This window comes from Convolutriloba macropyga, chromosome 8, assembly GCF_964194025.1.
Source record: "Convolutriloba macropyga chromosome 8, txConMacr16.3, whole genome shotgun sequence".
NCBI classification, from domain to species: Eukaryota; Metazoa; Xenacoelomorpha; order Acoela; family Convolutidae; genus Convolutriloba; species Convolutriloba macropyga.
In genome coordinates this window covers 51,112,046-51,136,071 of record NC_134475.1, presented here as the reverse complement: position 1 = coordinate 51,136,071, position 24,026 = coordinate 51,112,046, and the positions used below count along the sequence as shown (strand labels likewise).

Below are 24,026 nucleotides of genomic sequence, written 5' to 3'. Positions count from 1 at the left end.
TGAAAACCATGAAAGAAAGAAATTTGACAAAAACCGTGTTGGAATTAGCTTAATATTAGTTTAATGGCATTCAATCCTCTGGATAACTGAACAAGTTGTTTGTTTGTTAATTGGTTTGCTATGGATAATTTGATTGCTATGGATAACTCATCTATGGTTGTTTGTTTGCATGCATTTAATCCGATGACTAGTTGGGACTGTTTTGTCTGCTACTGTTTTGACGGGGAAGTTTAATTGACCGGAACTGTTTTTTCAGCGACTGTTGATCTTTTTTAACCCCAAAACCAGAGCCAACACCTGATCATTTCACTTAAAAGAACTAACATATCTGTACTTCAAAAAGGGCACTAAATTATTAGAACAAAAATTGATATTCTGAGAGAAAGTGTGTGGTTTCTACTGGAACTTGCACAAATGAAGTCATTGACTGCAAAAAAAATCTTCAAACGGAAGTGAATGTTTTAATTTGATTTGATGGTACTGCTAAATTCAAAACTTCACGTGAAAACGTGAACAAACTCAAAAACTGCCATGAACTTGGCGCACATGATAACCAATCAACCCAAAACAAGTCCATTTTTAAGGAAAAATATGAACAAATGAAAACCTTAGTGTTATTCCCTAATTTCAATTATGAACTTTTTCGTATGCACACCATCACTTTAACATGTCAACTGAGCCGGCTAAAAATTAAGTTGAGAAAACTAATCTTGATTTCTTAACCAAGCTATTGCTTCCGAATTCAAATGAAGATAAGTTTACTTGAGCACCAACTCACCAAAAGAGTTTTGTCCGAAAAAACTATGGCTAAAAAAACTCCCATTTAAGGTCGAAACTTGTGTGCAAAATTTTGGAATCCAGCATGCTTCTGCGGCTCATTTGGTTTCTGTTGTTGTGATGAGCAGGTCTCCAAAATTCATTGTTGCGATTGTCGAGGAGTCGCAGAAGTGGTATACCAAACCGAAGCATTGTAACTGAGCGAAAAAAAGAAAAGTTAACAAAATAAAAACTGACAAAACTGTTATCTAGACTACCAAAAATCATCGTTAGTTGCGAACTAGAGACAAAAAATACTGAAATATCAATAGAACGCCAGGCAAGAGTTTCTGCTTTAAGCGTCATTACACTTGACATAGCATCAGCTTAGAAAAAAACCGGAGGGTAATTTTTCGATATACATCCTTTCACATGTCAGTTAATTGAGATGCCAAAATTGAAACCCAATAATTGACATCTCTATTCACAAATCCGCTGTGAAAAAAGATCAGGTCTCAAATTTGAATGAATCGTATTTACAATTTTGTTTTTTAGAAAAATAGAGCAATTAAAATAGAAACAAAATATCAACAAAATTTACTGAAGAGTTGAATTTAAATCATCGTCGTACTACTATCTATAATCACTACAGGTGCTATCCTATCTTGGAGTTCCGTTTGATTTCAATCGTTCTCTTTTTCTATCTATCCCTCAATTTTAGGCAAGTTTGATTGTGGCAATGTCGTCGTTTTCTTCTTCAGTTCATTCTGATATCTTTGGTACGACACTTGGTAGTTGTTGCTGGCCAGGTAGGGCAACTGAAGTGAACCGTGAGGACCACCCACCCCTCCTGCGTTGCTGGAACCCTAAAATGGCAACAGGATGCTGTAATTCAGCTTGGCAGCTAAGTGTCAAACATCCGACAACTGTTAAGGCAACGTTAATTAGCTTAACTGCTGAGGGTTCAGAGGACTCGAACCACCTATCTCCAGAACTGTGTTCTGGCTTGTTAACCTTCACACCACAGTCCTAGAACTTTGTATGTGGGGGGTTATAGATGCTGCTTGTTACAATTATAACAATAAATGTGTTCTTTTTCAGAGTTATGCTTTCTCCAATATTTGCTTTCGAGACTAATGTAATAAAGGACTAACATTGATGTTACGCACTGATTTTTAGTAGTGTTCCTCGTGGTGTTATTGAGGTTTATATGAGGGGTAATTAACTTGAATAATTGCCATTTTACAAGGACTTATTTTGGTGTTTCACAGTACGATTTTTAGCAGATATATTTTGAATAAAATTAGCTAGTAATAGCCTTTTATTGAGCGGTTCGGATGCGTGATATATCCACTAGTTTGCCTTGCATTTTAGTGTTTAGTTAGTCGCTATTTCTTCTGTAACTAAGTTTACCAAACTTGGAGGTTTTCAAGAGAATTTCCAGTTCAATCTTTAATTAATTTTAGCAATAATTATTCAATAACTTTAGCAAGAAGTTTCTCAAGTTTATCAAGTTTTATAAGATGATAGGCAACTGATTTTTAGGCTGGTTCTCCGGTGTTCTGGTGATAGTGGGTTCCGCATGATTGTGCCTTGAGTTGTATTGGTCCTTCGCAAATATTTACTGATTTTCAAGTAGGGCAATTTCCGGCTTTTGTACGTCTCTTGGTGTTTGTTCAGTACATATACAATTCCGTATTAGCACCTACTTTATCAGAATAATTACTTCACCAAGTACAAAATTTCTCATGAAGTTATTTACTGATTATGTGAATTTATCTTCAAGAAACTCAAAAAAGTAAATATTGAGGCTTTTAGGCACTTGAAGTGTTTGCTAGTAAAACTGTCAATCTGCGGTTGTTTCTCGTAAACATAAACAAATTAGAGGTTACAGGCTTAGATGGAAATACTGGCTATATATGGCCTTGAAACTAACTGAATATTAATTAATATAAAGCACTTAATTATGGATATTTTAAGGAATATCATGACGTAACTATAAGGAACGAAATAGGGGCGTGACACTACCCGACTTTATGAAAATTTTCCATGAAAATTTTAGTGAAAGAACTGGGGTTTTACAATTTTTCTATAAAACATATAATCTGCACAAGTATGAGGATATAAACATATTTTTGTTGGAGCCACCCAATTTATGTTTTCTTAGAAAATAGTTTGGAACGAAAGCATTTAAGTTGAAGACAATGAAAGAAGATAAGAGAAGTAAAGTTTAAGTTAAGACAAGGTTAAAATAAAGAGGGTTAAGACAAGATTAAGAGCTTTGAAGGAACGTTAAAGATGTGAAAATGCGCTAATTTCAGAGTAAAGAGTGAAGACATAAGTTTAAAGTTAAGATTAAGAGGAGACATTGAATTAGCACTGGAAATAATCATGGTTATTTCTTTGAATAATGGCTCTAAACTGTTAGAAGCAGGATAAGAAGGATACTGGTTGAATGAATGGTTTAAAGCACTAGTTGTTTTCATGGAAAGAGCACTGATTTATAGAACCTATAGAACCTATTGAATGAAGAGATATTTTAACTGTTAAAAGAATAATACTTGTCAAACTATATAAGACTTTCAAGAGCTTAAAGCATGCTCTCCTCTCGGGGTTTAGCTTGATGATCTAGTTCGTCATCTGTGTTAAATCGGTCCATGGTATTGAGTGATATGGTAGAAGTTGTAGGCATGGAATTTCGTCGTTGTCGCTTGAGGGTTCCAAGTTCTTCTGGGGAAATGACTGTTGGTGGTTGCTTGAGTTGTTTGGCTAGAGTTGTGACTACATCTGCTTTCAGATGTTTGGGTACGGAAACTACTGGGTTTAGCGGTACATTGGTTCCGTTAAGCTTCATGAAATTTGGTACCATTCGTCGTACAAAGGCTACTTTATGGTATAAGAACATGAAGAGAATATGTAACGCTAGATTTCCGATAAAAACAATAATGGTTAATGAAAGGGAAAGTTTGATCGGTACGTAAGATTCAAGTTTATCAATTAGTGCTGGCTTGAATGTCTTCATTTCAGTGGTAATTGGCTTTGCTATGGCATCTAGTGACTCTGTTGATAATTTTCTGTTCGAGTAAATAAATTCCGTTTTAACTTTCTTCAATAAATCGAGATTTGCTTCAGTGGGAGAGTCATATTTCGGAAGTTCATGTATATTAGGCACTGAATCAATTAAATGGGCAAGTGGGTCTGGTAATTTAACATTAATTCTGGTTGCTGGAAGGTACTGACAACTTTGTAAATCAGCTCGAATCTTAATGTTGTCACTGAACATTGTATGTCCACATTTTAATGTGACTAAACAGATGTTACAACCTTTGTGAGGAACATTGATGTGTCGGCCATTTTCATCCGTACCAATCTCACTAAGGGTATAATCACTTGAAGCTGATGTTAGGAGCCAAATTCCATATCCAAGGTTCTGTGCTCGTTCAGGGTTGGGTAACACAACCTTCTCTGTATCACATACTTTCAATGCTGAGATTGTGTGGTGAAACTTGAGGGTTGCTAGACACGAGGGAATCCAAGGTGGGTTTCCATTGTCTCATGACAGATTCTGTATCGTGGCGATCCAAGACAGTTGTCATACTGAGCTTTCGTCAGTACTGTGGTTTCCATCTGTCCTTCTGAGATTGCTAAGTACTCTCCCTCTATTACATATCGTAAGGCGTCTACGGAGTCCTTCTGAGGCATAGGGATTACTATTGCACGATAAACTTCGAACACTGTCTGGCTAGAGGCTAGGGGAATGGCTAGTGTCAGTAAAAGTCCGTCTTCAACTGTTTCAACTGTCGAAATCTCTTGTACTAATTTCGCAGCGTAGTACGAAAGTATGTCAGTCATGGGTATTGCCAAAGTTAGACGATCTGGGGCGTTCTTTTGGCTATCATGGACTGAATCAAGGATCTTTATCAAAGATTTACGAGGCACTAAGGAGATTGGAAGACGTTTGTCAAGCAAAGTAGGAATGGCATTTATAACATTAATGCGAAAAGAATATAAGGCTGCTCTGTAACTTTTAATATCTGCATAAAGAGTGAGAAGTAATGAAGCTGCTGTATCAAAGTTAAAATTCAATTGTTGCTGTGATAATTGGATTTCCATGCAGGTTGCTAGTGCGTTCAGATTGTGATCTATAATTGCAAACTGTTCCTCTACTAGTTTCCAGTTTCTGTTCTGGTTTTCTTGCATTTCGTTTTGAACTTTGTAAACCTTTGCAAGTTCGTCAGCAACTAGGAAGAATTTCTCATCGGTTTGTGCGCCGATTTCCATTACATAGTCATTGAGGCTGTTGAAACTGCTGGCTAATCTGTCGATGTTCTCAGCATTTTGGGACGTTCGCTGACAAGATCCGAAAATTCCTGTAATTCCACCGCATCCTCCGCTACTCATTGCAATTCCTGGACCAAAGAGTCCAATTCCAGCGACTGCAGCTGCGATTGCAAGCGGGGCGGCTCGTTTTTGTCGATTGTGAGAGTCTTCTTCGACTCTGGTAAGGAATTTTTCAGTCTCGTTGCGTAATTTAAGGACTTCAATTTCGGCTTCTATTGTTTCATTGAGTATTTTTGCGTAAAGCCAATCAACATTGAAGGAAGCTGTTTGGTTCCGGTAAGTAGTGCTGTGGGTAAGGTTGCAAAATTCCGATTGCGTGATCCATTTTTTCGAGAGTTCACTAAGTAGAGTCTCTACTTGTTGTCTGATAGTGAAATTATAGCGAGGAAACGGTACTAAAAATTCCACATTTATGAACTTTTCGGTAATCAGAATCTTTCCTTCTTTATGGAAGATGATGCCTTTATCCAGAGCTGCTTCTGTATTGATCGGAGTTTCAAAAGTGGGGCCGAAAAGTAAGAGATTCAACACAATTGTGAGTAACATTTTCATATTTTAATAATATCGACTATGTTTCAGGACAATCTTCTACTGATGTGGTTCTTCTGATTGTTTCAACTGGCTCTATTTGGTCTTCCGGTGTTTATTTGCTCATTTAGTTACTTTACTCGGGCTTCTAGATCTAGTTTTCTCAATATGGCACTTGTTTATGTGATGTTTATTTATTTCAGGTGTACTTTACTTTTAGGTGATGTGTGCTGATGTGTGTATTTATTGATATTACTACTGAATATGGTGTTTAAACATGTTGACGTGTGGTTATTTGGTTGAATGATGGGTGTGTGATGATGGGGGTAGTGGTTGGGGGGGTCGAATTATGCAGTCTTTACATGTTTTTTCGAGTTTTTCAGATTATTTTGCCCACAATATTGCACCATGTGCTTTAATATCACTGTTTCTGCCATAATTATTGGGTGCTGTGTGAATAGGACCAGGTTTGTTGGAAGGAACGCTGTTCACTGGTCAAGATTGAAACATCCAAAGTGCAATATGACAGCAGTAGATGATATAGTTATTGATAATGGGAGTGGTGGCGGGACTGAGTGGTGGATTATTATTATATTAGTATTCTTTTTATTATTATCATTAGTATCTGGATTGTTGGGAGTGTGGGCAAATCGAAGGAGGAGGAGGAGGAGGGAAGTTGGGAGATCAGGGGAGGCTGTCGAGGAAGATTCAGTGTGACTTATTATTTATTTTTATTTTATTTAACTATATTAATAGTTGTAATATTGTGTAATATTAATATTAATATAACTGTGTAAGGACTATTAGGACTGACTTTAATATTGTAGTTTTACATGTAAAATTGACTGGTGCTACTAATATACTTCGTACATGGTGCTAGTAATATGGTAGTAATTAATATATCAAGACTTGTTTTGTGGGGGGGTTGAGGATATAAGTAGGGGACAAAAGGAAGAACTAGAGAGGCGTAGTAAATAAGTGAATGCTAGTGAAGGGTGTAATTGTATGTTCAGAGCGTTGTTGTGTGTTTTGCGGCATGTGTTATTTAACTAGTAGCGGTCGTTATAGCATGGTATTTAAACGTCCTTGGCATTTATTGCATAATTTGTTCTGTTTGTGTGTTTTCATTCCTGTGATTGTTCATTTTTGACTTAACACGTTAACTTTCTGCTTGCTTAATAACTAGTTTGACTCAATTTTGAAACTTTCAGATAGTTATTGTGAATCATGGATGTTGCCCAGTATGAGGATTTTCTGACTTTCTTGCGAAGCAAGTCGTTGACTCAGTCTGAATGGATGTATCCATCATTTGTTCGGTCATCTGAGGAGCGACGAGCTTATCGGGACAAAGCAGAACATATGGTACTGGGGACAAAGAACGTGGGAACATCAGAATTGGCCGTAAATCGGGAGGTGTTGATGTACAAAGTGGAAGTGAAGGTGGGCAGCGAGATGCAAGTTCAGGAGAAGGAAATTCCAACTCAGCAGATGGTGTCTCAGGAGTTGGCTTCGCTTCATGTCGGGTTTAGTGCTTCTGCAAAGCACATTACTCGTGTGAGGTCACAAGTCGATCGCCTGAAAGCTGCTGGGTTCTTCTTTCCACGGTCGATGGGGGGATTGCAGGCCGCTGTTGAGAGGTAATTGCATATATTTATAATATTTATTGATATTTTTATTTGTTTTTCTTTAGTTTGTTACATGTATTATTAATTGTGGAGTGGTGTATGCTTATTGTTTAGAGCTAGTCGTGAGTGTGTGCAATGTTTTGTGAAGAAGATGCATGGCAAAGAGGTGCATTGCACTTTTTTCCGTGCAAATCTGCGCGCAAACGTGTGTGCCGAATTGGGGTACGAGTTTTACAATGACATTTATGCTGAGCATGTGGACATAGTGTCATTTAAAACTCCAAAGTTGCTTGGTGCGGCTGGTGTGAGGGCCGAAGTTGGTGGTCTGTGTGCTCTCAGTGCTCTGTACTACACTTTAACTGGTCGGAAGTCAGGTATTTGTTGTGTTTTGTCGCAATTTTCACTAAGTTTTATTACTTTAATTCACATTTGTTTGGTTTGTTGCAGACAAGAAAGTTCCCAAGCATAATGTTCGCGCTCTACGCTTGGCTATTGTGGCCAAGATGCGTTCGGCTGGGTTCTCTGAGCTTGTAAAGGACCAGTTAGGGTACTTTGTGTCGGAGTATGAGATTGCTGAGAGTGAAGATAATGGGTCGTTGGCCGAGTTCTGGGTAAAGTTTTGTCGTAATTACTGTTAATTTTGATATGTGCATGTGTAGGTAGGTACTCTTTGAGGTTTTGTTGTTTAGTTTGTCGGTATGGCTTCTTTCCTGGGATGCAACGTCAATATTTATTGGCAGTATACTGAGGAAATGGGGGGCGGCTGGGTGTGTTACAGGCATTCAATCAATGCTAAAACCACCGCTCCTGCTGTACTGATCCAGTGCATCGGGAAGTTCATCGACAATGAGTATCGGTACCATTGTGAGCCAATTGTGGACTTTCCAAAGTGAGTATTTAACTGTTTTTGTGAATATTTATCGTGTTTTTCATATATTTTTGAGGCTTTTCGTGTATTATATTGACATTTAAACAGGTTGGACGATGCTGAGCGGTACGTGACTCGTTCTACTAGGACAAGAGGTCAGTCTGGTCAGTGTACTAGTGGTCATGGTACCGTAGCTGAGGATAGCGCCGATGAGAATTGACTAGTGTCGGTGCAATTATATTCATCATGTAGTTTAGTTTCATCTATAGGTGAGTTTTTACCTATTATTTGTCAATTGTAGCTTTGTTAATTGGATTAGAATGTTGGACCTAGCAGCTGTGAAGTGTGTGAGCATGTGGTAACATTTTAATTGCAGTGTGTGACTTTATAATAACATATTTGTGAAAGTGAAATTTTGGTGACATAACAACTTTTTTGATTTTTGGGCATTAACTTTAATTTACTTGTCAATTATTGATCATAGACTGGTTCTAATGGTTCTAGATACTTAATCTGGTTGTTAGCAGCACTTGTGTGTAATTTGAACTGGTTTGGAAGAGTATTTGGTACTAATTTTCACATGAAATTTTTTCGTAATTTTGGTGATTTTTCCGCATCAGGGCTGGTGTGGTAAATATGTGAATTCTTCAATTTTTATTGAACTTTGGGCAAATTTTTTGGCTTGGCCCACTCAGTAGACATCGGTGGGGAATAACTATGCAATAAATTCAGGTTTTTGGACACTTTTGGGTCAACTTTTTTACTGATGTCTGAAAAAACGAAAAATGCGAAAAATTGAGGGCTCCAGCGTCACTCAATTTTTAAATTGCTCCGATCGGGCTCAAAATTGACAGATCGCTTCAGTGGCTTAAAAAACCCTGCAGCGCAAAAATTTGGCGCAATTTAAGCATTTTTCGGAAAGTTATGATTGTTTTTGTGATCTGAACCTGGCTATTTTTGAATCATGAAATTTCGGTCTGAATAAGTCGTCACTGCTCATACATTATCGGTATTGAATGGTTAAAATGGTACTGCCTGTGCTTGGTACTAATGTATGTTACTGAATTATAGGGTTTGAAGCTATTTATCGGGTCAGAACATTGATTTTTGCGTCCAAAATGCTAATTTTCAAGCATGATTTTTCCACTAATTGAGCTTCTTCGAGACATGTGTCAGTCTGGTGATTCTCTAGTGGCCTAAATCAGGTGCTAACTGTTGTTATTGATATCTGTGGCTATCAGAGGTAGCATTTTGGTAGGTTTGGAGTTGATTAACTTAGGTTTTATGCCAGATTTTCTGTGAAATTTACTGAATTTTTACTTGTGATGCGTCATGTTTTGTGCATAAGTTGACATGGATTGAAGATGATTGATTTTTGGCGGTAATTGTGGGTCATACTAGTGAGTACTATGTTGATGGCAGCTATTGGTGTGGTTTAATGCATTATTTGACTATAATATATTGAGTTTTTCACTTTAGAATTTCGGAACAAATTTTGTGAAATATGTGCAAATTTCGATTTTTTCACTTTTTTCAACATTTATGAATTTCTATGCGATTGTATGGATTTATTAGGCTTAGACAACTACTAGGGAGGCTGAATATTGGATATGGGCTCATAATTCGGCTATTTGATACTATTTTACTGATCTAAATCTGGCTCTGTTTTGACAAATTTGAGAAGAGTTTGGTAGGCTTCATTTTTTTTACTATTATTTCAACATTTTACTTAACAATTTTCAATATTTTTGATATGAGCGTGTAGAGCTTGAGCATGCGGATGTTTTAAGCTAATAATATCGGCTTTTTGATCAATATTTTGGATTTTATGAACATGTGCGTGAATTTTCAAAAAGTCTCCAAAATTGAGGGGCCCAGCGTCACTCAATTTTTAAAATGCTTCGATTGAGCTCAAAACTGGTGAATCGCTTTATCGGCTCAAAAAACCCTGCAGCGCAAAAGTTTGGGCAGTTTCAACTGTTTTTTCGCGAGTTATAACGTTTTTGCTGCGGTGAACCTGGGTTTTTTGAAAAGGCCCAGATAGGGGATAGGTTATTGGCTATGAGGTTATGAAAAACTTGTTCAAAAAGATTGATATTGCTATGGTTGGACTGCTCATGAGTAGGGCTAACTGAATTAACAATAAAATTGGGCATATTCGGGTATTAAGATGCATTTTTGATCACTTTTTCTGGAAATTACACTCGATTTTTTGTGATTTTCGTTACTTTGGCAGTCTTTTCTCAGCTTGTATTGGCACGAGGGGGCTGGGAGTGCATATTCTGAGAGATATAGATGTGAGAGTGCTGATGGTATGGTTAATTTTTGTCAGAAGTTAATATTTTTGACTCTAGTGGGAAATAACTGGATTTTTCCTGACAAATTTGTGGCAATTTCAGAGCTTATTTGGGTTTAAGTCTTCATGGTTGATACTAGGGTGAGCTGGGACTGGTTTTTATGGTGAACAAGGCTAGTGGGGGTTTACACTAGTGGGGGTTGTAGGGGGTATAGGTGGCTTTTATCGGGTCAGGTGGAGAATAAAATGACAAAATTTTTGAAGCGGAGGCTTGAAGCAGAAGCGTATTTTTCGTTTTTTCGTCATTTTTCAACATATACTTGGAAATATTGGGTTTTAACGGTTGTTTGAGGTTGTACCATGTGGGTGGCAGCTGGGAGTAGCTGCTGGAGGCATTTGGGACAGTTTTTGGCATATTTTTGGGGTATAATTTACACTACATTTTAATCAATTTTAGCACACTTTGGTAGGGTTCGGTATTTTTGTCATAACTCAACTTTTATTGATTTTTGACGGGATTTTTGGGTACTGGGATGTCAAGCGTGAGCAGTAGGATGGTCTAGGGCTATAAAATGGGTCAATTGGGTGTTTTTTGTGGGAGTTATCATTGAATTCGAGCGGATTCGAAAAGTGTCAAAAATTGAGGGCTCCAGCGTCACTCAATTTTTAAAGTTCTCCAAATCGCTTCAAAATTTGCATTTCGGTTCCTCGGCTTGAAAAATGCTGCTGCGCAAAAATGTGGAATGATCGGGGCATTTTTCACAATTTTATGACTGTTTTTCTGAGTTGAACCTAGGATTTTCGGAAGGGTCAATTTTAGACTAAGTTTTTGGTACTTAGAACGAGTCGAATGGGGTCAATAAAGGCTGGAAGCGCTTCTACTGGATGAGGGCTTTTCAGAACAATAGGTTAATCCAGGTTCGGACAAGTAGTTTTGGAGATATATCAAAATAACTAGGATTTGGGGTCAAAATTTTTCGAATTTTTGGCGATTTTTGGACTTTAGGGCTAATTTGCTCAGGCTTGTTGGGTTTTTGGGGCGGATGAAGGGTACTGCTGGACTGTACTGGGTCTGTACATACTAATGGATATAGATGGTTATGGGTAGAGGGTCGAAGACTTGGCATATAAGCTCAAAAATGATGTTAAAATCTAATTTATCATAGCCACTGGCGAGTTTTGGAAGACTTAAGTGTGAAATTCCTGCATCTATTACTATTTCTCTCAGCTCATAGAGACTTGCTAATACAGATTCGTAAGTTGGTTTGTGGTAGTATCTGAATTTTGTAACTAAACTGAAGATATAACGTTCGGAAATGGGGTCGAAGTAAATTAAAACTGAGCCGATATCAGGTGGATATCTAAGTCTAATTGCACTTGGGGCTATTGGGTACCAGCTTTTGACTTGTCGGGCTAATCCCTTTGCCATTGCAAGGTCTGCTGATATACAGTGTGCAAAAGAGTGTGGTGAATATAAGATATCTGTTGGAGAACTTAGATATGTTGCATTTATTTCTTGACTAAAATGGTTTAAATTTTGATTAGATGAGCCTGGTGAAGATTTTTTTGATTGAGATCTAGTAACTGGTTTATTTGCTGAACTGCTGGGCGTTCTCCCTGAATATTTTGCTATACTTGCTCGAACTTGATCTAGTTTTGTCTCTCTGCTTGGTGTATTTGACTGTTGTGCTGCTTGTGCTGATGCTTTTATTGCTTCACGTTTTTCTTCTTGTTCCAGTCTGGCACGTGCATTTTTTGGTCTAGGACTGCCTGTTCTTCTAACTTGGTTGGTTAGGTAAGGGTTTGTTCTATCTTCTTTATGCAACATTATTTCTCTATCAAATTTAAATCCGCGTACATTTTTTCGCCGTTGGTAGTCTAGTGGTTTGAATGCACTTTTCTCTGGTTTTCGTTTAGGATTATAAGGTCGCGCTCTTATTTTTCAATCAGTTAGAGCATATGGTTCTTCGTGTGTTTCTGGAGGCGATTCAATATCAAGTGGTACTATTGACGGCTGTGGCTGTTGAGCTGGTAAAAACATTTCATCGTCTGATGAGGATGATACAAGAGGAACGCGAACTTCTGGTTCTTGCTGTCTAATTTCGTCAGCAATTAACGGATTAACTGGTATTCGGGCAATTTGCTCTGCGTCCAGATTTAGTTCAGCTAAATTTTCGTCTGAACTACTATTTTCATCCAAAAGATTTGGGATTGCGTCACCTGAACTTGAGGAGTCGAATACTGGAAGATGAACTGGGGCAGTTCGTGGTCTAACTGCTGGTGCTACTACCCTTGGAGGGGCCGGTGGGGCTGCTGGAGGTGCTGCTACTGCTGGTCCTGCTAATGGTCCACCTAGGGGAACATTTATGGTCACTCTGACTGTATCTTGTTTCTCTTTTGTAGCTTGTTTTGTTTCCTTTTCTTGTTCATTTATCAGTTCTGGAATGTGTTTATCAAAAAGCTCTGGCTCCATGTGTTGTCTTCTAGATGGATCAGGTTGAAAGTTTACTGGGTTGATGACTTCGAGGTCTTCAGGAGTTTCACTTGGTTGGATTGGTTTCAATCTGATTCGATGAACACATTGGGTGTAATTCGTATTTACTTTTCGAATGATGTAATTAGAATCAGTAAGGGCTTTTTCCACTTTATATAGCGGGAGCCATTTCTGTACTTGGGAAGATATTACTGTTGATTGTTCTAGTAACTTAGGATTCAAAAGTAAACAGAATGATTTCTCTAGAATCGGTTTAGCTGATGCTTTTTGATCATAATACTTTTTGTACTTCAGGTAAGCAGTCGTTAATTTTTCTTTGTTTTCTCCATACTTTTGCATCATGGCGTCTTGCAGTTCATTAACAAAATCAGAATTTACTGCTACTGCATCCATTACTTTTCTGGAGAACCGTATGTCAAGGGGTTTTATGGGTTCTCTGCCATGGAATAGAGTTGAAGGACAACAATTTGTTGCTGAATGATATGAAGTATTATGAATAAAGGTTGCAAGAGGAACATATTTATGCCAGTCTTTCCATTGTTCTTCTGTATTAAGTTTCAGAATTCGTTTCAGTGGTCCGTGAGATCGTTCTACTGCTCCAATAGTCTGAGGGTGCTTTAGTGAGGCATGTTTTAACTTTACTTCTAGTAAACTTGCTAATTCTGACATTAATTCAGAAGTAAAGTTAGTTCCTAAGTCACTAAGTATTGTTTGAGGAATGTAGCTGTGTTGGAAGAACACCTTTACTAGTTCTCGGGCTACTGTGTCGGCATATCCATTTGTTAATGGAACTGCGAATAGGTACTTTGTGAAGACATCTATTGCACTCAAAACATACTTATACTGAGATGACTTTAGGGGGCCTACTAAATCAATTTGGAGCATATCTCCTGGATATGATTGTAGTGAACTGACTGGTTGTAACTTTGGTGTAATATGGCTTTTTGGTACTCTGTTCAATTGTAGACAAAAAAGGCAGTTTTTGATGAAGCTAATGAAATGTTCGGTGAAACCTGGATAATAAAATCGCTTTCTAAATTCCTGAATCGTTGCTTTGGTGCCTAAGTGACCTGCTGTTTGTGAATTATGGAGCCCATATATAGTCTCTTTCCATAAATGCTTAGGTACACAGAATTGTTTATGAAGTACTTTTCCAGTATCATCATAAAAAATCCGGTATAAGACATTCCCTTCAAGTAATCTGTTTAAGTGCTTGTGATACTTTTTTAAGCTTGTTGTAGCATACTTTAAGTCAGGTTGTTGATTATTTTGTTGAATCCAGCTTATTACTGTTCTAATGTCTGCATCTTTTTGCTGCTCATCTGCTAAGTTAAGGCTAATTAAGCTGTCTGTAAGATCTGGGAATTCATCTAATGGATTTGGGTACTCAATTGAATTTATTTCTGTTTTTCTTTTAAGTTTTAATAGCCCTTGTATTTCTGTGATTGGGGAATTACTTTGTTTCTTTTTATAATCTTCATACACTCCAAGTTTTTTAAGGACGTCTAGTTCAGCGTTGTTAGCTTCGTCGTCAAAATTGTCAATATCAAATAATACGTTCAGTTCAACATCAGGATTTTGTGCTTCTGTATCAATTTCTATTTCTCTGACTGGAATTCTATCTGTTAACTTTAAAGACATTGTTGCTGATTTGTCATTCTCCATTCGCGAGAGAAAATCCGCTGCGTAATTAGCGCGTCCAGGAATGTGAGCAATTACTATATTAAAGGCGAGTATTCTGTCTAAACAATTCCAAAGAGATGGCGGTATTACTTTTGACTGAAAGAATTGTGTAAGGCTTTTGTTGTCGGTGAGTATAATTACTTGTTTGCTTGATCCCCAAATGTAGTGTGAAAAGTAGTCCAGTGCATAGTACAAAGCTAGGAACTCTTTGTAGTAAATTGAGAACTTTAATTGCGTAGCATTAAACAAATGCGATCCAAACGATACGGGAGCGTATGTTTTCTTTTCTTTCTTTCCTGTTTCGTTTACGTAGTCTTCCACCATTAGTACAAAACCTGCACCGTGGTAACTAGCGTCGCAAAGAATTACATACTGTAGACCTGGTTTTGGCAATCGCAATGTTACATTTGTTGCTTCCATTAGATCCTTCTTTATTACTTCTAATGCTTTTACATGTTCTTCTGTGGTTTCTATTACTGCATCCTTCTTCAGGAGCTTGTAAAAGGACATTAGTTTCTCACCTAGATTAGGTATGTAATTACGGAAGAATTGCGTGAAGCCAATTAATCGTTTTACTTGCTTTGTTGTTTTCGGCATTTTAAATTTATCAAGAAATTTCGTGATTTTTGATTTTTCTGGTGATATTACTTCTGCACTGATGTTATTTCCAAGGAATTTCATTGTATCGGTTGCTATTTCACACTTTTCGGGCGACAGTTTCAGTCCGGATTGACGTATACATGTAAAGATTTCTCGTAAAGAGGGTACCAATTGTTCAAAATTTGTTACTGCATTTCCTATATCATCCATAAACTGGGTACAATTTCCTGAAGCTAAGCATGGGTCCAAGTAATGTCTAATAAAGGAACTAAATCCTGTTACTGACTTATTCAATCCTTGTGCAAGACATTTATATGCATAGGTTCTCGAAGCAAAGTTAAATGCTAGCAGTTGCACTGATACATCATCTGCCATTTGCACACAGTGGTATGCTTGAGAACAGTCAAGTTTCGTAAACAATTTTTTTCCGGCAAAGTAGTTTATTGCGTCACTCATGTTTGAAATCGGGAAATTCGTATTCACGTAGTCATTTTTCAACAAGTGGTTTACTTTTCTCAAGTCAATTAATAGCCTAAGTCTTCCTGAATTCTTTCGTTGTGCGAAAAGTGGACTACTATATCTTGATTGAGACAAAGTTGTTATCAGTCCGTAATAATGCATTAGTGCGAGCTCTACTTGTAGCTCATTTCTCAAATGGACGGGTGTTGGAGGGCCTTGTTCGTAAATTGGTATGCTTCTTTCTGGAGTTAACTTTATTTTTAAATCTGTATTATATCCAACGTCAAATCTGTGTTTCGCAAAAATATCACTGAATTCAACTAGTAGTTCACCTACTACTGCTTTTTGCTCATCATTGAGGGCTGATTTTTCCCACGGAAACTTGCTCAAAAATGTTATTTTATCCTGATTATTACCCTTTGGATCTAATTTCTCCATTTCTTGCAGTTTTAGCAGTTGCTCATAGATATCTCTCTGCAAGGGCGACAAGTTTGTCGGATCTGGGCACGTTTCAGGCGTTGGGAACCATAGTTTTTCATATTCTGGTGCTGGTTTCGCTGGTTGGGCCTTTCTTTTTGGCGTATCTGTGACTTGAATTAATTGATTTATTTCTGTTAAATAATTTTCACTCATTTTTGCTACATTTAGTAATTGAGGATCTACTTCTAACAACTTTTCTGCTTGATCAGACGTTAAGAACGAGAATTTGGCTATTTCTTCGCCTTTATTTATGGTAATTGGGTGATCAGTTATGTTCAGGACATAGATGTACAGGATGTTATTTTCAGCAACTTTACTTAAACAGGATGTTAATATTACTTCACTGTCTTTTTCAAATATTTCGTTTGGAATTATTACCCCACAGAGGTCAGTGAAAGATTCTAGTTTATCGTAAAGCTTGCATTCTAATACTGCTTGTTGGTTTGGCTGTAAGACTTGCTTTTTCTGTGTATAAACTCCGAATTTTTTTCGTTTTACAACTCTTCTGGGTTGCTTTTCTGGCTTTATTTCATTTATTTGTAATGTTTGATCAGGGAATTTAATGTAACTTTGTCATGGGCAGATGCTAACTTTATGTTTAACGAAGAATGGGTTGCCTAGGATTACGGGAGTTGTGACAATTAATACAAGGAAATCTTCTGTAAATGTTTGTGTGCCCAATTTAAATGTAATTTTAATTGCTTTATCAATTTTAACTATGTTGCCGTTTGCCATTTTAACTTTATCTAGATCAGGTTTTTCTATTTCTGTTATTGAGTTAATATTTGTGTTTATTATTTCCTTGTAGAATTCACGACTTATCACATTTGCAAATGCTCCTGTATCGACTAGTGCGCGTCTTTCTAATTCTCCATTAAATTTAACTTTAACATAGGACAATGTTCTGCCTAAAAGTGGGACAATGCTGAATAATTGCTGAACATGTGGTGTTGGCTTTGGTGCGGATTGAGGTACTTGTGTTGGGAGTTGCACAGAATTATTAACTTTACTTTTATTATTATTACTTTTGCGTTTTCTACGCTTTTTGTTACTTTTGTTATAAACTGGCTCTATTACTTTATCTAAACTAGGACTAGACGTGCTTTCGTTATAATGGTTAACTGAGTTTTTATAATTTTTATTTTGTTTTTTAAAGTTGGGTGGCTTTATTAGTTTTTTTGTTGATTAAAAGGGAAATTCATACCTCTCATATTTCTATTTTGAGGGTTACTTGCACGATTAAACTGATTTGGTTGTTGAGTGTTATATCGGTTGTGTACTGGACTATCGTAAACTATACCCTGTCTAAGAAGGTTTTGAGGGGTATTTTTTGTTGGGAACCGATAAACAGGTCTATTAACATAAGATGGGTGAATAAATGGGGGACTGTCTGAAGGTTCGGTCCAATAATTACGAGTTTGTGGCTGTTCGTTATAATAAAACGGTCTAGGGGCATTAAATTGTGGTCTAAACTCTCAGTAATTATTAGCACGAGGGGCATACTGTTGCTGGGGCCGATAATTTTGTTGAACTGGACGATAATTAGACTGGTATTGAGGGTAATTTGGTCGATAATTTTGGTATTGAGGGCGGAAATTTTGTCTATAACTTTGTTTATAAACTTGCTGTGGATAATGTGGTGTAAAAATATTTACTGGGCCTTGTTCTGGTGGCTCATTTTTAGGTGCTGTTCTCTGCTCAAGTTTCTGCTGAAGTTCTTTTTGATTATTTGAAATAACAGTTATTGCTTTTAACATTTTATCAGTGTTTGTTTCCGTTATTTCATTAAATCCGTCGTCAAAGTACTCTTCTCTGTTACACATCTCCCTTATTGCAATTTGTTGGCTAGCTAAGGTGCATAATTGATCAATGGTATCTGTATCTGGCCTTTCTAGAAGCTTAGGCTTAAGCCAATTTGGCATAGACTTAATAAAGAAGCGCTTTATTTGCTCATTTTTTCGATTTTCTGACATCTGAAGGGCAGAATCTCTTGCTGCTGTCTCTCTTTCGAATCTACGAGCTTCTGGGTCACCTGCTCCAGCTGGCGCTACTACTATTTTCGGGTGCTGGATATGCTTTATTGGCTTCAGTTCTTAACTTTACTAAGAAATTTTTAACAGTGTCTGTTTTTGGATTAAACTTTTGATTCTCTAACTTTATAATTCTGATCTCTCTCAAGTCATCCTGCGTGAATCTATTTCTTAGAGCTATTATACTGTCTTCGAAGACTAGTCTGGTAGCCTCTGGTAGGGTTAAGAAGTATCGTAAAGCGTCTCCTTTTAAATGTAATTGCAGAAAGTTCGCTTGTTGCGCGTTTGCGATTGCTGCAACTCCGATTGCACCTGTTATTAGTTGTTCAAACTCGTTAAAATTGTCCGTTTCTGATCCGGAAAAAGGCGTGATGTTGATCTGCGCGTTGCCATTTTGCTTTTTACCCGATTAGATTATATACTTTTCGTTCAATCAGTCTTACTTTCGTTCTAAAGTATTAAATAGCACACTTAACTTAACTTAATGGAGAGATTAAGGGGCTTTAAGAGATGAAAACAGTTAAATGAATAGCACAAGAATATCAGAAAAGAAACTACTGAAACCATTCGTTCAGAAAGTAATAAAGAAGGGCTGCTTATAAGCCTATTCCTAAAGCTCCGGTCGAATCGTCAGACTTATATCGTTGAAGCCGTATGGGCCGCCGAAGTCTCACCTCTAAAGAGTGCCCCTTAGTTTAGGAAAATTCGTGGGGACCACGACCGCACAGGCCTTGTGGAAGCTGCACTCAAATAGGCAACAGCATAATTGGCCGAAGTCACTGTTTGATTCATTAACCTCCGGAGCTGGGCGGGGAAATAAAATATGATTGTTTTTTATTTTTTGTTTAAACTTTGTTTTGCCCTCTTTTTAGTTAATAATTAAGTGATGGTTTCAGTAATTTATTATTCTGATGTTATCTGATAATCAGTGATGATGTTATCAAGGTTAATATCTCTGTCAGATTGAAGTTTGTTACGAATAAGGCCAAATTTGCGAACTTTTTGATTTAGACTTTTTGCTGTCCAATAAATTGCAACACGTTTATCATCTTTATCTAGCACATAAATTACAATGGACTTATAAAATGAAGAGTAGAAAGCGGTTACTATCTGAGCTTGCGTTTTACTGTTGTTTTGGGTGTAATTAATGTGGTTTCCTTCAATATGTTCAACAAAATTGGGGGAAGCTCGGCAATTATTAATAGCGGGGAGAATTTGTTCTTTATAAATTGACATAAATAAAGCACCAAAATTAATTTTACAAATTCATTTACTCACAATATCCTCGTTTGCAAATACCCTGTGTTGTTTTTGTCCGTTGTGGCGGCTGTGGTTGAGTTTGTTCCAGTTATTGTGCACTCAAACACTTTTGCATTGCCGTTGCATTTAGTCCACAGAGATACAAACACAGTTTCCACCCATTCTTTCCTTTGTTACTGCTTTTTGTGTTATCATCTTGCTCGGAAAGGAAGTGCTGGATGTGGTTCTGGATGATTGGAGGCTCTTAAGGTAATGAAGAAGAAGAGAAGAAAGAAAACAGCAGAATAAAGAAAGGAAATATCGAAAATATCAAGGAATTAATCGAATTATTGGTCCGTTAAACTGAAAAACAGTTAATAAATCCTGGCACCATGTTACGCACTGATTTTTAGTAGTGTTCCTCGTGGTGTTATTGAGGTTTATATGAGGGGTAATTAACTTGAATAATTGCCATTTTACAAGGACTTATTTTGGTGTTTCACAGTACGATTTTTAGCAGATATATTTTGAATAAAATTAGCTAGTAATAGCCTTTTATTGAGCGGTTCGGATGCGTGATATATCCACTAGTTTGCCTTGCATTTTAGTGTTTAGTTAGTCGCTATTTCTTCTGTAACTAAGTTTACCAAACTTGGAGGTTTTCAAGAGAATTTCCAGTTCAATCTTTAATTAATTTTAGCAATAATTATTCAATAACTTTAGCAAGAAGTTTCTCAAGTTTATCAAGTTTTATAAGATGATAGGCAACTGATTTTTAGGCTGGTTCTCCGGTGTTCTGGTGATAGTGGGTTCCGCATGATTGTGCCTTGAGTTGTATTGGTCCTTCGCAAATATTTACTGATTTTCAAGTAGGGCAATTTCCGGCTTTTGTACGTCTCTTGGTGTTTGTTCAGTACATATACAATTCCGTATTAGCACCTACTTTATCAGAATAATTACTTCACCAAGTACATAATTTCTCATGAAGTTATTTACTGATTATGTGAATTTATCTTCAAGAAACTCAAAAAAGTAAATATTGAGGCTTTTAGGCACTTGAAGTGTTTGCTAGTAAAACTGTCAATCTGCGGTTGTTTCTCGTAAACATAAACAAATTAGAGGTTACAGGCTTAGATGGAAATACTGGCTATATATGGCCTTGAAACTAACTGAATATTAATTAATATAAAGCACTTAATTATGGATATTTTAAGGAATATCATCACGTAACTATAAGGAACGAAATAGGGGCGTGACAATTGATAATATGCTAAACATAGCCGACAGATTGCTGGAAAATAGCCGCCGTTGAAACGCTAGACGCACATCGGGATTGAAACAGGAAAAGAAAAAAAAGAGATTGAAAGTGAAATTTTCCTAAGTTTCGAAAACTGTTCCAATTCAGTGCGCAGTTTCAGTTAGATTCTAAACCTATACTTACTTCAGCTTCTAAACTGAAGGGTATTAATTTTAATACTAATATCAGCTAGCAATCGCTCTAATGAACTTTGATAACCTAATGCACTAGGACTTAATGACCGCGCCTTATCGGTTTAACCCGTTTCTTTTGATTTTGCTCTTTTGACATTGGCTGTATTCACTACATTGCGTAATTCAATGCGTGGAGCAATTTAGAATCCATTCAGTTGAGACAGTGAGCGAGGTAAGTCAGAAGTCAAACGTGAAAATCGTGACTAATGCAAAACGGAAAACGTGATCAAACATACCCGGCAGATTGCCGGAAAATAGTCGCCGTTGATTCCCATAACTCTATTGGGATTGAAAGAAAAGAAAGTATCAACAAAAATTGATATTTGTACAAAAACATTTTTAAGTGCGAATTAATTTGATGTCATTTCGTAATTGAACATACTCCTGTCTCAGTGAGAGGCTACAGGGTCTAGTATCAATACCAATAAGCATTATAGATAGTAACTAAAACTTATGAGAACAAAGTTCAAGTACCGGGCATCTAAAAATGGGCTTTACGGGTTCATCCCGTTTCTATTTCTGACTTTGATTTTTGTATACTGACTCTCTCTTTATTTTGAATTCCTTTGCTGAGCAGTTGCTGTTTAAAAGGACTTTGAGCAGAATACAGATGAGTAAGTCAGAAGTCAAACGTGAAAATCGCGACTTATGCAAAACGGAAAACGTGATCAAAAGGTAATTAAAAAAACATAGCACGACAAGTCCTGACGTAAAATTCAAAGAATTTTCATTTAATAAACAAAACAATAGACCTAAAACGGACTAATAATGAATTGGGAAAACCTTTTAAAAAAACAGAAAAAAAAATTTAAAAAAAAACAGAAAATCAATGTCAATATACCGCATGTGAACAAAACACCACTAGCGAGAAACGGAAATTTGTTTCAAACAAAAAAAAGCTCGGCCTAGAACGAACTATTAATGGATTGGAAAAACCGTTTAGAAAAAATCCGATCCCAGAAATTGAAAAAAACAGTATAAATCAAAGTGAAATTCAGTAAAAACCACTAGCGAGAAAACGAATTTTTGTTCAAACACCGTTTTCTCACTTGATTTTAAAATAGAGCAAAAAAATTTCAAGCCGCAAAACCAATCGCTTCTTCGCTCCTCTTCCTGTTTCCGCGTGACTAAAATCACTCCAATTTGACTTCAAAAATCATGAAAACAAGAACAGACTTTGAAAAAAAAACATATCCGGAAGAATTCCGGAAACGACTCGAAGGAAAAAACTAACGCCCCTAATTAACAAAAAGATTATTCTACTGAGTGACCACAAAAATAACATAATGCTTATCCTACTGAATAACACTAATGACTTTAAAAGAAGAAAAAGAAAGAGAACAACGAAGAAGTATCTGACCAGAAAAGATGATAGATGATCGTACTGACGACAGATGATAAAGAATGTGATAAAACTTTCACATTGAGTTGCAAGTTTGAAACAACTTTCGTCAAAAACCCATGCGATACGTTTAGTTTGATTTCGTTGAACTACAAAAAACTGAGAGAAAAATCCAACACAAAACTTTCAGGTAGAGAAAACGGAGGTAAGAGAAAGGAAATGAAGAACAAACCAAAAATATTCTCTGTAAATCTGCAACCAAATTTAGCCACAAATTCGGAATCAGCTGCCATTATGTGATTTCATTGAAATCATTGTTTTAAAAAACTTTCGATACTACTTATGGTCACGCGTCCAGCATTTCAAAACATTGTCGATTTATGAAAGTAAAAACGAAAAACAAAAAAAGTTGAAAAACAAGAAATGTAGCTAGCTAAAAGCACACAATCAGAAGATTTCAACAAAAACAGCAAAACAAATAAGCCAAAATAAGCAAAAAAATAAGCAAAAAAATTTGCAGAAATCTTTATAAAAATTACTTAATTATCTTTACCGAAACGACTCAAAACCAAAACATGCATCAGAAACAACTAATTCGGACTTGGGGCATCCCGAAATGCTACAAAAACCTGAAGAACACAAAGGGCTTTTAAAAACAACTTGAAGCAGAATCTAACACAAAAAACGCATTTTTTGATTTCACGAAAGCACATAGAGCCAAAAATCGTTCATTGGAGCAAATAGCGTTTTGAAAAGCTTCCAAAAAAACAGGCAAGTAAAACATTCTAAGAAACTTTTCAAGATTAGAAAAACAACGGAAAACAGCAACGATTTAAGAAAAAAAATTAAAAAGTTCTCCGTTTATTGTCATTTTTCTTAACAAAAAAATTGTTTATTACGAATGAAACTGTAATCGTAATAAATTGATTATAACGAATGAAAAGACAGCGCCCCGATACAATTCAAATTCCTTGAATTGTAAAAAAAGGAGAACGCCTAAATATTAGCCGTTTGAGAGGCTGACGGCGGCTAATAAAAATAGTTAAATTATAGCGTTGTAATTAAATTGCAGCTTAACTAAGATATGTCTTATGAAGTATTTTATTTGTCACAAAACTGAAAAAAGAGATTCAAATAGATTCAATGTGACCAGTTATTACATAAGTTCTGAGTTCCATCATGCAGCTTGATCTTACATAGATCAAAACAAGTTTTTGAAAAATGCTGAGAAAGCTGAAAAATGAGATCAATTTCAATAGATTTCAAGTACGTTTGTATAAACTGGCAAACATCGGTCATTTTTTCAACTCATTTTTTTCACGCAGGCAGGGGATTGAACTGTTGAATAATTGTTATGTGAATCACACACCTTACCTCTCGGCTATCACGCCACATGAGTGTCTTTTTTCAAGTAACTCTATTGGGATTGAAAGAAAAGAAAATATCAACAAAAATTGATATTTGTACAAAAACATTTTTAAGTGCGAATTAATTTGATGTCATTTCGTAATTGAACATACTCCTGTCTCAGTGAGAGGCTACAGGGTCTAGTATCAATACCAATAAGCATTATAGATAGTAACTAAAACTTATGAGAACAAAGTTCAAGTACCGGGCATCTAAAAATGGGCTTTACGGGTTCATCCCGTTTCTATTTCTGACTTTGATTTTTGTATACTGACTCTCTCTTTATTTTGAATTCCTTTGCTGAGCAGTTGCTGTTTAAAAGGACTTTGAGCAGAATGACAGATGAGTAAGTCAGAAGTCAAACGTGAAAATCGCGACTTATGCAAA

General features: G+C 36.5%; 1 pseudogene; it reads right to left on the bottom strand.

Annotated features, from left to right (window-relative positions):
• Window positions 1-1,264: 1,264 nt before the first annotated feature.
• Window positions 1,265-24,026, bottom strand: part of LOC142344810 (serine/threonine-protein kinase MAK-like) — a 59,558-nt pseudogene continuing 36,796 nt past the window's right edge.